Here is a 13,401-nt window from a genome sequence, read left to right as displayed (position 1 = left end):
CTGCTACCCGGGATCCCAACCCTCTGATTGGAAGTAGACCAGGGATATAAATTCATTTTTCTGGCTGCAGGCAGCGTTAACCTTTATAAAGACATGCCCAGCACACAGGGAACCGACCATACAAGGTACTTTTTGTGTTTTTTATAGCCATTCGGTTGTTGACAGGTTCCCTTTAAGAACAAACATATTGACATCATCCTGGATCAAGTGGTTGATGGAGACGCAAAAAATGTGCAGAAAAATCTTACCTTGGCTTATATACGAGTCAATTAAAAAAAAAAAATAATACTCACTCTCTGGCACCCGGATCCTCGGCGGCGGCTCCCTGATCCTTGGCGGCGGCTCCCGGTCCTCAGCGTCGGCTTCCGCTTCTGCTTTTTTCACAAGCCGGCAGTCGTGTCCATGCGAGCTGCCGGCGGGCGCACACTATGATGCGACGGTGTCGCTGCTGATGACGTCATCGGCGGCGACACCGCCGCATCATACTGCGCCCCCGCCGACAGCTCGCATGGATGTGACTGCCGGCTAGTGAAGAAAGAAAAGAGACGCTGCCGCCGAGAACCGGGAGCCGTGCCGAGTATTAAAGGTGAGTATCGTCGGAGGCTGAGTATTAAGTTTATTTTTTTTTTATTAGCTTGGCATACTGGGGGAACGCTGTATACCACTTGGGGCAGGGCAGGCTGTATACCACTTGGGGCAGGGCAGGATGTATACCACTTGGGGCAGGGCAGGCTGTATACCACATGGGGCAGGTTGTATACTTCTTGGGGCAGGGCAGGTTGTATACTTCTTGGGGCAGGCTGTATACTACTTGGGGCAGGGCAGGCTGTATACTACAGGGGGCTGGGCAGGCTGTATACTACATGGGGGCTGGCTGGCTGTATACTACATGGGGGCTGGCTGGCTGTATACTACATGGGGGCTGGCTGGCTGTATACTACACCCTCGGCTTATACTCGAGTCAATAGGTTTTCCCAGTTTTTGGTGGTAAAATTAGGGGTCTCGGCTTTATAAAGGTCCTGCTATCTAATACTATTTGATAGCAAGTTATGTTACAGTAAATGGACAATCTTAAAGTTAAGCTAAGTACAGTATTTTGAGTTCCTGTTGAATGGATAGTAATGTAAAACATTATACCATTATATTCTAAAAACCATCCTTGCTAAATCCCAGTCTTAGATTAATGTCCTACTTGCACCTAATTAAATGTATTTCTATGGGAATAATCTGCATGGATACATATACAATGCCACGCATCATGCCATGTGTCAGATATGATATAAGACTTCATATAAATGAGTGTATTATTCAGGCGTGATATTATCTGCTATCCATTATCCACCTCTGCTGTGTATTTCTCTTAGGTCGGTGCCTTGCTCAGTGAGACAAAGTATTTCAGAGTTCACCATTTATCAGAGCTATAGAATACCATAAAGTTCGGCAGTTTCATGAGAGAATATCATTCCATCGGACACATACGCTGTAACTTCATCTGTCATATGTCAGCAAAGACTCATATGGTGCTCAGTACATGCGGTGCTTCCACAAGATATATAAAGCCCTAGGCAAAGAAATCAGTGAAATATTGATCACTCAAGAATAATAGGAGAATCTTTCTGCAAAATAATTTTTTTTTTACACTAACCTTCTTATATGGTGGCAAAGATGTCTGCGGAACATAGAGGCAATGCTTAAAGTAATTTATTGTGTATAGTATGATATCCATGACCACCCAGCCTGACAAAGAGCGACATTAGATATCCTTATGGCATATAACAATGCTGTACAGAAAGCCATTACAGTGGATACCCCGCAGTCTATAAAATATGATGGACTGAGATATGTCATAGAAATCACACTTTATACATTATAGATGTTCTCCATCTTAATATTTCTTAGAAAAACTGATTTCAAAAAGTGTAACCTTTTTAATATTTTTTTAATCTGCTTCTGGTCCACTCATTGTAGACTTACGGTAGTAGGTCCAGGTCCCTAAAGCCTGAATCATAGAACATTTATAGTGCAGGTAGCTGCCGGACTGTTTGGTAACCAGGTCCCTGCAGGAGAGCCTGACATGTCCTCCATGCAACCAGGATGCCAGTGCTAGGAGGCACTAAGTGTAAAACAAAATTGGAAAAAATAAAATTCACAATGGTCTATTATGACCTTTGAGAAACATAAAGAAAAATGTAACTAAAAAAAAAAAAATTAAATAAATAAATTCAGATAAAAAAGGGGTTAGGGTTCCTTTCATAGAACAGGAGGAGGAGTTCAGATTGATGTATTATTTTGTACAAAATAAAAAATACCTGTATAACTTTATTTAGAGTCCTTTGGAACTCCATCTTATTAGATGCAGATAACCGTTAATCACCAAGTAACCACCTACAAGACTCCTTGGTCTCCCGTCGCACTCAGTCACGCCCATCTCCCGCTGCTCTATGCGCTGGAGGTGAGGGCGGGTGGGAGGTTTGCCACCGCTAGCACTATGGGGGAAATTCAAAAATAAATTCCCCCATCGCTCAGGTGATGTAGCCTGAGTGCCCAGGGATAATTTGTATACCTTTTTAAAATTCAATATTTCGGCAATCACAGCATAGAGTTATAATAGAATAAGTCCTGAGAAATTATGTACCTCGGGAACTTCTTATTAGGACACAATATTGATGGTAGATGTCCTTGAATATGACTGTTTTCTTTCAAAGTGAAGCCCATCTTTAAAAATTATTTACCTTTAACTACCACACATGCAGTAGATGTGGATAGCTACAGTATGTTATGTAATTAACAATCAATCCGATCCAAATCCATTAATCTAAGGCTATATTCACACTAACGTGTGCCCGCCGTACCGTAGTACCATTGCCATCTATGGGGGACGTATATATGGTGTATATACGTCGGCAGTATATATACGTCCCCCATACAGCAGTGTGAATGAAGCCTTAAAATTATCTTAAACTTTTTTTAAAGGTTTAAATAGAAAAAGATCACCCATTAAAATTTGAATAATAAGAGTTTAAAAGTCTGTACATTCTCTAAAATGGTATTAGTAAAAAAAAACCTGCAGCTTTGCAGGGGTATGGATATGGAGGGGTGGAGCTTAGTGCATACTTATCATATAATTATGACATTTATAATGAGAATGTGATTCAACTTACCATAGGTTCAGAATGAGTGGGAGCACCAGGGTTGTTTCCCTGAATCAGTGGGAGCACTGGGCTTGTTTTCCTGCAACAAGACGATCCCATCTAGGGGTGATGGGAGACAGTGAAACCCGAAGTGTGTTGTCATGGCAGAAAACCCAGTTTCAGTGTACAGCACATATAGCAATATGCACCAGACAGCACTGTATGGGGAGGATACTGGCGGGACCTCTATGTACAGCGCTGCTAAGTAGCAGCATTGTACATTGAGCGTCAGTGTATACAGCGCTGCTGCTTAGCAGAGCTACACACTGAACACTGGTACCGGGATCCGCGTCACTGAAGCCAGTCTGCTGCCCCAGCACGCCCCACATAACATGTTCTGACAGGGGCGTGTCAGAAAGGAGAGCCTGCCGCCCCACCCCGTCAGGAACACACCATGCTGTGCAGGAGGACCGCGTCACTAAGACCCGCCCCGTGACGTACAACAGGTACCATGCTGTGCTGTGGAGGGCTGTGTCACTAAGACCCGCCCGACGCCCCACCCCGTCCTGCATAATGTTCTCTGCCGGGAGCTGCGAGCTGTCACGGCTGTGGCAGAAAACATTATAAATCCACACAGAGCGAGCTCTGACCAGGCGCAGGGCCGCGGAGTAAGCTGTCAGCAGCGCTGCGGACCGGCTGATAAACTCCAACGGCCCGGTCCTGGTCCGCGGACCGGTGGGTGGGGACCCCTGGCCTAAAATACCGAACCCTTACTAAAATGTAATTAAATTTTTCCCAATTTTCTCCACATTTTGGCATTTTCCCAGTGCATTGTACAGAATGACATGGTACCATTAGAAAGTATACTTTGTCTTGCAGAAAACAAGTCCTCCTATGGCTCTGTAAATGGAAGAAAGAACATAGTTTTGGCATTTGAAAGGCGCAGAGTAAAAATCTGAGAAATGAAGTCGGCAAAGGGCTGTGGTGCTAAGAGGTTAAACATCTAATCACAGGTTTCTTCAAGTCTCGGTTAAACATCAATTTATTTTATTTACAATCCATCAATGTGCTGAATAATTACCTCTGTTATTCTGATCCAAACCCTCAAATCCATTTAGATATGGAATAAGACAATGCAGTGCTGGCTTCCTGAAACCCCCAATCTCCTTCTTGTCATGAATGTCTGTATGAATGCGGAGGATCGGGACTTCTGTGGAAGAAAGAATTGACCTCTATTAATCTATCGTACACTACAAGATCATCAACACAAAAATATATGGTACAAGGTGGACAGTCAATTGAGGGATGGCTGACTCTTTACACAGAAGCGCAGGCCTGAAAGTTATGCTCCAATTTCTCAAATAAGGGAAAATATTGGGACATATGAAGTGCAATTTTGTAAAATAAAAAAGTACCGTATATACTTGAGTATAAGCCGACCCAAGTATAAGCCGCGGCCCCTTATTTTACAACAAAAACCTGGTAAAACATATTTTTTTTTACGCAAGTATAAGCCGAGTTTGGGTTTTCAGCACATTTTTTATAATTCACATTGTCATATAACATAGACAGGATGTGTTCTCTCACAAAATGTATTATTGCAAACCGTCTGTTGGCAGAGAGCAGAACAGTATCTAAAAAAATGTATGCTACAAATCATATTCTGTAGAGATTGAAATTTAAGCCTTAAAGAGTAACTGTCATTTAAAAAAACATTTTATATGTTGTAGGACTTGGAATTTAAAGCCTTTTTGTAATTGGTTTGGTTACCCGAACCTTGCTCATTGCACCTGTATACAGCAGTTTTCTCTCTGTTATCAGCCTCTCTCAGCAGTCCCTCAGATGGCCATTGCTATGCTCTCTCCGTAGTCTCAGTGTTGAAGACTGAGTGATAATTTACATATTAGCCACGCCCCCGCTCCACTTTGCACTGCTGCCTTCCTGTCCCCAGCCACAGTGCAAGCACTGAAATACATCCTGTCAGCGTTTCACTGCAGATTCTCCCAGCCCAGGTCCTGCTCCTGTCTGCTCCACACAAACCATCTAGGTGAGCTGACTCCTGTGCTGCCAGGAGCCTAGTCCACATAAAATAATAAAACAAATGACACATAAACTAATTTCTCACCAGCACTATTGCCCAGCTCAACATACATAGAACTAATCCAGTCAGAAATGTGACGCAGTGAAAACTGCCCAGAACATGGTCCAGTCACTGCTCCCAGCAAGTGATGGATCCTGAGAGTCTGGAATCAAGCTTTTCTACTGGACTGGTAGGAGTCAGTATTATCTGGCACGCATATATAGCACTGGATACTGCTCCCAACATGGGGGACTTCAGCCCTTTGACTAAGTAATATTTGCTGATTTGCTGGGAATTTTTTGTGTGTATATATATATATATGACAAAGGGACATGTATATCTACCAAACTCAGTGAGAATAGTGGCCGAAATACAATCCAGTAACTGTTCTTCTGCTCCCAAAAGGAAGCTGTGACTAAATAATACTCAGTGCATATAGATAAATAGGAGATGGATGGATAGATAGATCTATAGATAGATTGCTTGAGAAAGGCTTCGGATGAAGCTGAAAAGTAGCAGCTTGGGAATAAACACCGCTTGAATTATTCCACTATTTTGGAGTGCCGTTCGTTTTTGTTTTTCTAACTATGGATAGATAGATCGATAGATATGAGAGATAGATAGATAGATAGGAGATGGATGGATAGATAGATACATAGGAGATGGCTGAATAGATAGATAGATATGAGATAGGATATTAGATAGATAGATAGATAGATGATAGATAGATAGATAGATAGATAGATAGATAGATAGATAGATAGATAGATAGATAGATAGGAGGGGGATAGATAATTTTTTTTTATATGAGTTAGGATAGATATATTTTTGCCTTGGATTCCTGCCATTTAGCGAATTTACATGAATCTTTATCCCATATCTTTGTTGAATATATTTATCTCATACCACTAAAAACTAGATAATTTGAAAGAAATATATGTAGATACTGTAGATATGTGTGCAGTAACAACAATGGGGAAATGTATTAGTTACTGCAGCAGCATCCATTACTAAAATTATGCAGACAGCCTCTGTGTACACTGATTCAGTATCAGTGGGTGTGTCCATGCTCAAGCTGCTCATTGGTCAGGAGCATGTGCTGAAGATGATGTGGAAACAGGTTCCGCCCCTCAATCTTACTGAATGTGTATTTTGGTAGAGCTGCAAAACATGGTTGCTATGGAGAAAAAAAGATACTAAATGGTGGCTTATAGGCAAAATACTTGAAGGAATGATTCACAGGGACAACTGAAGCATAATTGTGTTTTTTAATTTTTTTTTGCTCAGAATGACGGTTACACTTTAAAGGGAATCCATTGTCAATATTGACCATAATAAAGAGCAGACAGAGCTATGTATAGGCCCTGGCCCTTTTTGTGTAGTTAGTAGCAGCAGGGCTGTGTAAAGTGTATTTTGAATCCAGGTTTGCAGCTCCTACAAGTGCACTAGGCTATTCTTTCAGCCTGAAGAGCTTTCTGCTCTTTGCAATGAACTGTTCCACAGCCCCTCCCCTCTGCGGACTGCTGTAAATATCCAAACATAAAACTGATACAGCGTTTACTTTTAGAAGAGGAAAGGTGCTGTGCAGCAACAAAGTGCAGAGAGCCAGAGCTGGATTATAACTTCACTTTTCACAGTTCTGTCTCTACTTAGAATAAGCACAAAGTTGATTATGATGATTATACAGCTCCCTAAGGACAATACTATCTTCAGCTTTGTGTGGTCAAAACTTATGACCGATTTGCTTTAAACGAAATCTACCATCAAAATCCAGCATGATAAACCAGGGCACTTACTCATAGGCTCTTTGGTAATCTAATATTTGTTGTTCATGGCCTCCTTCCTTCTAAAATCAATTTTTTACTTTATGCAAATAAGCCTGAAGGGTTCCTGGGGGTGTTATCATAGCCCCTCCATGCTGTAGATTTCCTATTCCATGCTGAAATTTCCTGTGCTGTAGTGAGATTACATCAGGAAGGGGGGTGTGGGAAATCCAGAGGGGAAGAGTATAACTGCCTGTCAAGCTGCAGCATGTAGGGTCTCCTGTAATGCCCGTAGGAGCTATTCAGACTTATTAGCATCATTTTGAACATTGATTTTAGAAGGAAGGAGGGCTTGGATAACAAATATAAGAAGACTACCTCAGTCACAGTGCCTGGAACTATGAGTAAGTGTCACTGTTTTATCCATGCCTGGTTTTCATGGTAGATTTCTTTTAAAAGGATATCCTCTAATTCATGGTTATTAACAAACATGCAGCACTTCACAGGAATAATTCCAACCTGTCTCTATTAGTCCTTGTGTACACAATTTCAGTAGATCCTTCTTTCCGACCTTGGATCTTCTGACTTTAGGGTCGTCAGCCATCTTGTCTGATGCTGTGAAGCTGAGCTGTTCTCTCCTCTCTGCTACCTGCAGCGGCCCCTCCCCTTGCATTCCAGGTTGAACTCACACTGATATACAGACACTCACTTCCTGCTGGAAAACAGCAGAAGCGAGAGGAGAGCTACAGGCAGATAAGATTTATGTGGGTGAGGGAGGCACAGCAGATCTGATAGTGTAAGAGGAGCGATGTAGCAGAGCTAACTGTGCCATTGTGTGTAATATGCATCTCATGGGTCTCTCATCTTTCTTTCTCTGTGTCAGATACTAGTACAATGTTCAGAAGCTAAATGAAAGTATAGATAAACCCTGTGCCCTGATAATCTAAGCACATTGTCAGCACACAGCATCTCACAGCACAGAGAAATTATGAAGTGTCTACTTAAAGAGTCCCCACCCACACTCTGGAATTTTACACTGGACATCACTGAGTGATAGGAGCTAAAACAGCAATAAAAATGAGTAAAATTGTAAAGTAAGGGGTTAGAAATTATTTTTATTGTGTAAACATCACTAGGGGATTGAAATTTGAGAATTTTCTTTTGTGGGAAAACCACTTTAAGGTTGAGATTGCAAAACTACATCTGATGGTGGGCAATGTCAGTACTCAATGTACTCACAACATTATTCAGGCATAGCTAAGAGGTGGGCTTTGGATGAGGAGGTAAAGGTGAATTCCCATTAGAATTGCTAGAATAATTGCTAAAACTAAATATGCAAACAAACACTGCTAGTGCTGTTCATTTGTCTCTAGATTCAGAGCTGAGCATTATAGTTCTGCAATGTATTAATATGCACAGTGCAAACCCTTCAAGTACAAACATATGCCGTTTTACCCGCGCTGTATAGATAGGCTTTATATCTTCTCTGCTTGTACATTTTGCTGTGTAAATTTGAATTTTTTTTCCTGGATCCTTTCCAGCACGTTGGCTTGTTACAATTTCCACTTCAAAGTGTTAGAATAGTGTATGTCGGCAATACTAAAAGAGTTCCACTGTCAAATTGCCTGAGGGCGTAAAGAAACATATAAACTGTAAGTGTTATAAATGCACATGTACTGCTAGATTAAAAGTTGTTTTAAGTAAAATTGGATGTCTTAAAATAGATGGCCAAGTGTTACTTTTTGAACTCCCTTCCATTGATACATTTCACTTCTTGTGGGAATAGCGTGTCTTAATTGATTAGATTCTTCATGGAGCGTAGCATTTATGGCTCCCATGTTTAAAGGGAGGGCTCTCATTTTTCCAAAATTATTTCCTGTGTTATCAGGCCGGTTCAGTCTAATTTTTTTTTTCTACTTATGCGTATTGCATAGTTATTCATAAACTGTACATCCTTCAGGGCATGCCCATATGGCTTATCATGCTGTGTACAAATATCGTTTTTGCATGCAGAAGGCGTTTTGTAAGGAATTAATCTGTCATAATAAGTGGCTTAAATATTAAGATGTGATCATTTAAAATGAATAGGGGTTGGATTACTGGCCTATCTTTCCTCGTGAGGCTTGTTGTGACTTTCACATTATATTTACTGTAAATCTATTGCTACTTCTATAATCAAAGTCAGCCATTTTGAACACTTTAGTGACCCAGTTTCTTCTTTTTTCTGTTCATTTTATTTGTACCCCCTCCAATTCATAAAGTCATACCTTCCTTGGATTAAGAAACCCTCAAGGCTATTTTAAGGCTTGGTATATATGCAGTTATCTGATCCTTACCCAATCCTTATGGAAATTAATTAATTGCAAAGAAATCTATGCTCCTACCCCTGATTGACAGGAGTCAATATGAGGATGACATGTTTGGACTGCATTGCGTTTCAAAAAGCAGTCCAGACACATTGAGCAGGGGCTCGTCCCTATCCCATATGTGTTTAAAGGGGTATTCCCATCAGGGCATTTATATTTAATTAAATTCATTTGCCACATGTAAACATTTCTTCAATTGGATGTTATTAAGAAAATGTTCCTGTGTGAAGATAATTTCCTATAAATGTAGTCATTCTGTCCCTTAGAAACCAGATGGCTTTCTCGGATACGACCACGTCAGACTCTGGCAGCGGTGGCCAGACATGCGCTATAGATTCAGCGATCATTACGATTCACCAGGATTCAGCGATCATTACCACCGGACGGATGTGGGACCTGCAGTAACTCCCAGACATTTCAAATACAAAAACTATTTGTTTCTTTGTGCAATCCCTCCAGCAGAGGTGGTCGTATCCGAGGAAGCTATCTCGTTTCTAAGGGACAACATGACTACATTTATGAGAAATTATCTTCACACAGGAACAGTTTTTTTTAATAACATCCAATTGAAGAAATGTTTACATATGGCAGATTAGTGAAACTGAATGTGAGTGCCCAGACGAGAATATCCCTTTAAGCAATAAAGCCGAGCCCCTCCCAGTTTTAAATGCAATCTGGGGGGAACATGTAAATGCAGCCTGAGTAGGTGGATCTTGGGAAAGGAGGGAAAGAGCAGGAGCTGAAACCCTTAATGAAACATGAAGTCTATCTCAGACTTCTGTGTGAAATTTGTAGATGTAGCTGAGCTGTAGTCACATATCCTTTACTAAGGTTGTAAGTAAAGACTAAAGTAAAAGAGGCCCCAACTTTTCCTTATGCCCATCAGAACTTTTCATCAGCCGACATGACCTTCTGATGCTAACAAGAGAGCTTAGATATTGCAGCTTATCTCTATGTAGGTCAGTTATAGAGGAGAAAAATATAGATGGCACTGCTAAATGACTCTGGACTTCAGCGGCCAATACACAAAATTTAATCACATGGAGACTGGGGATATCACGGGTTATGCTCTATTGAGTGGGGCACAGGTATCATAGTTTTTCGGCTGCCACTTTTCAAGTTTCCTGAAGTTGGCCTACATAATCATTGCAATGTAACTTAAGTTTTTCCCTTTTGTGATACATGTGATGAGTTTTCTGTTTAGTCTCACTTTTGCAACTTTTTGTGGTGTACAACTTTTTAGTCCCAAATAGTAGCTCCCAAACGTAAGGCTAGCATGTTCTGTTCTGGGACTTATTAGGTGCAAGAATGGGACAACTTCAGAGCCCAAAAGTTGTACAAGTTGAACAAAGATCTGGGCTACAAAGATAAATCCGTAACACTGCATTACATCCTGGAGGCAGCTAACTTTGGTACGCTGCTTGATTTTGCATATAAAAAGTCTCAAACTACAAAAAGTCTTACAAAAAGTTCTACTAAAAAAAGAAAAAGAAAGCATTAGGAGTGATACATGTCCCACATTGAGTAGAATCTAATGAGACTTGCAATAGTAGAGAAAGAGAATAGCACTCACCCCTTGTAGCGTCTTCCTTATAGTGACATTTATTTAAACCTTCTCATATCCAAGAAATAAACCTGGTAGAGGGAGGACAGAAACAGCACCTCACATGTAGGAGCGACTGCCGTTGCAGAGCTCTGCGCTTCTTCTGGCTCCAAACTATTGCATGTCTCATCTCTATGGAGTCTCGATGCCTATCTCAGGGCTTGGATATAGTGCCTTTTCCTCTATGCATGTATAATCTATATATTCCAGCTACGCAATAGTGAGAAGCGATGTCCACTGGTGTTCTATGAATGTAGTGACGATGGAGCAACATGGAGTAATGAGAGCATTCTGTAACCCTTACTGCATACTCACAACCTCAGCTTACCTACAGCATTGGTTATTTGACAACATACTGACCTACGGCTACTTTAGACATTTAAAAGGGCAATTATTTCGTAAAGTCTGGCAGCTTGTATCATAAATCTTAGTGCAAAAAAACTGAAGGATTTACTTTGCTTAAATTGCTACACCATCAAAATAGATCAAAGTTTTGGAAGGCAACTTGTGATCTCCCCTGAGCTTATGGGTCCATGCACAATTGCGACCTCTATAGTCATGACACCTCCTTAGTGGAATTGTGCTATAAATGAGCCATTTGTCAAGATCTGGGAAACATAGATGGAGGGCAAACATCCCTAAAATGTAAGAACTAACAAGGGATGTAACTTGAGGAAGTTCATTTGCACTCAGTCCCGTATAGTAAGGTTCCTACTATGCATATACTACACATACACATACATTCTACATTAGAGCCCAGTAGCCGCACATTATGCTTTTGTAACGTACATGTTATTTTTATGTTTGCTTTAACACAATGGGAATGCTCTCCTACAACAGGTCTAGTCAAACTTGAAGACCAACGCAGCGACTCTGCCGAAACATCTGCTACTGTTCTGCCTTATTTTCTTCTGAGGCTCATGCAAGAGTCAAGCTGGTACTTGGCATGTTGTCGCTGGCTTCTTATTTTGAGGAGCCCTGAGGCACATCAGTATAGGAAATCTGTTCAATTGCTTTATTAACTGATTTATTTTAACAATGCTCGTAGCAGGTTTTTATCAGTATCCTCTCTATGCAGAAGATTCCTCTTCCATTGTTTAGTGCTCTGTGAATAAGTGAGAGAGGCTTTGAGTGACAGGGCGGCAGCGCCATCTGTTCCCATATTATTGTGCACTAATCCCCCTAGCCATGAGACCACCATATTACACTGAATCAAAGGATGTTGGCCCAGTTCATATTTTTGGCTAGTTATGTCTAACTAACAACAACTTTGTGTATTGACATAATTTTGATTTCCTTTAAATTGCCCAAATCATTAGTGTCAGTGAACACTTCCTGCCACCGCAGAATAAATGTGTTGCGTTATAAATAGTAGGAACTAATCAGTTTAATTATTTCTAGATGAGAGAAGACACCTTAGTGTACAGAGCAACTTTTGACATTTTGTCCAACAGAGAAGTAATCCAACCTTGGGAAATTAAATAAAATATGACCTTTTACAACCGGCATGCTGCTTGATTAGTTAATTAGGTTTTGCAATTAACAAACATGTCCCAATGTAACAATTTTCTGTTCTGTAATTCATATTTTGGTGATTGATTAGATTTTATTATGCAGCTAATCATGTGGCTAAAGAAAACATGCAATACAATATTAAATCCTGCGTGAAAATATCATTGTTTAAAGTCATTTGACTTAATTTGTCATCAATCTACTTAGCGTTCATTCATAAGGAGAACATAGACCAATTACTAGATTAAAAATCTTTACATATAGATTTTATCCTATGCCTAATGATGATAATATCTACTACACCTCGTGCTTTCAGGTCAGTGATGTCAAACTAGAAGATCTCATCAGCTCTACCGTTGCCTTTTAAGGACTATTTGTAAGAACAAGACTGTAAAAATATAAATTAGTTCTCATGTTCTAGAACAATATTTTTGTCTGTGTGCTGTCCATTAATTCAACATTCATTTCTATCGGTTAATACACATGGCTATATTATCTACATATCTGTGTGCCAGCTGTGGGTTTAAGTTCCAAAAATGTTCCAAATGCTTTTGTGAACATATGGAAGACAAACTGATTGTAAAAAGAGACCACAAACCCTGTTTTTGTCTGCAAAACTGGTAACAAATGGATTTACCATGAGCCGTTTTTGTCGACATACAGCTTGAATGCATATGACTTACTTGTGACAATGGGTTACAAAAAGTGTATATTTGTGGCCCGACAAATGCTTGTGTGTATAAAGCCTTTAGCCATAGGGTTAAGGAGGGATGTATAGCCTTACAATTACCCCTCATGGAAGTTACATTCCCCTCTTAATCATTCATAGAACTCTCCTTTATTTCAATACTTGAAACTCAGCCCAACATTCTTCTCTGAACCAAACAACCGCTCTCCATGGAGAGTAACACTGCCCTGATACCAATATAACTATTTTCCCAAGACT

At 40.4% G+C, this 13,401-nt stretch overlaps 1 long non-coding RNA gene across 1 annotated transcript; it reads right to left on the bottom strand.

Annotated features, from left to right (window-relative positions):
- Positions 1–1,412: 1,412 nt before the first annotated feature.
- Positions 1,413–5,012, bottom strand: LOC140128937 (uncharacterized). Its single transcript, XR_011855201.1, has 3 exons — positions 4,922–5,012; positions 4,213–4,341; positions 1,413–1,561 (listed from the first exon to the last, which is right to left on the bottom strand). It is a non-coding gene; the product is annotated as an uncharacterized lncRNA (long non-coding RNA).
- Positions 5,013–13,401: the final 8,389 nt, after the last annotated feature.

The sequence above is a fragment of the Engystomops pustulosus genome, chromosome 4 (genome assembly GCF_040894005.1).
Source record: "Engystomops pustulosus chromosome 4, aEngPut4.maternal, whole genome shotgun sequence".
NCBI classification, from domain to species: Eukaryota; Metazoa; Chordata; class Amphibia; order Anura; family Leptodactylidae; genus Engystomops; species Engystomops pustulosus.
This window is presented reverse-complemented; position numbering and strand designations above follow the sequence as displayed.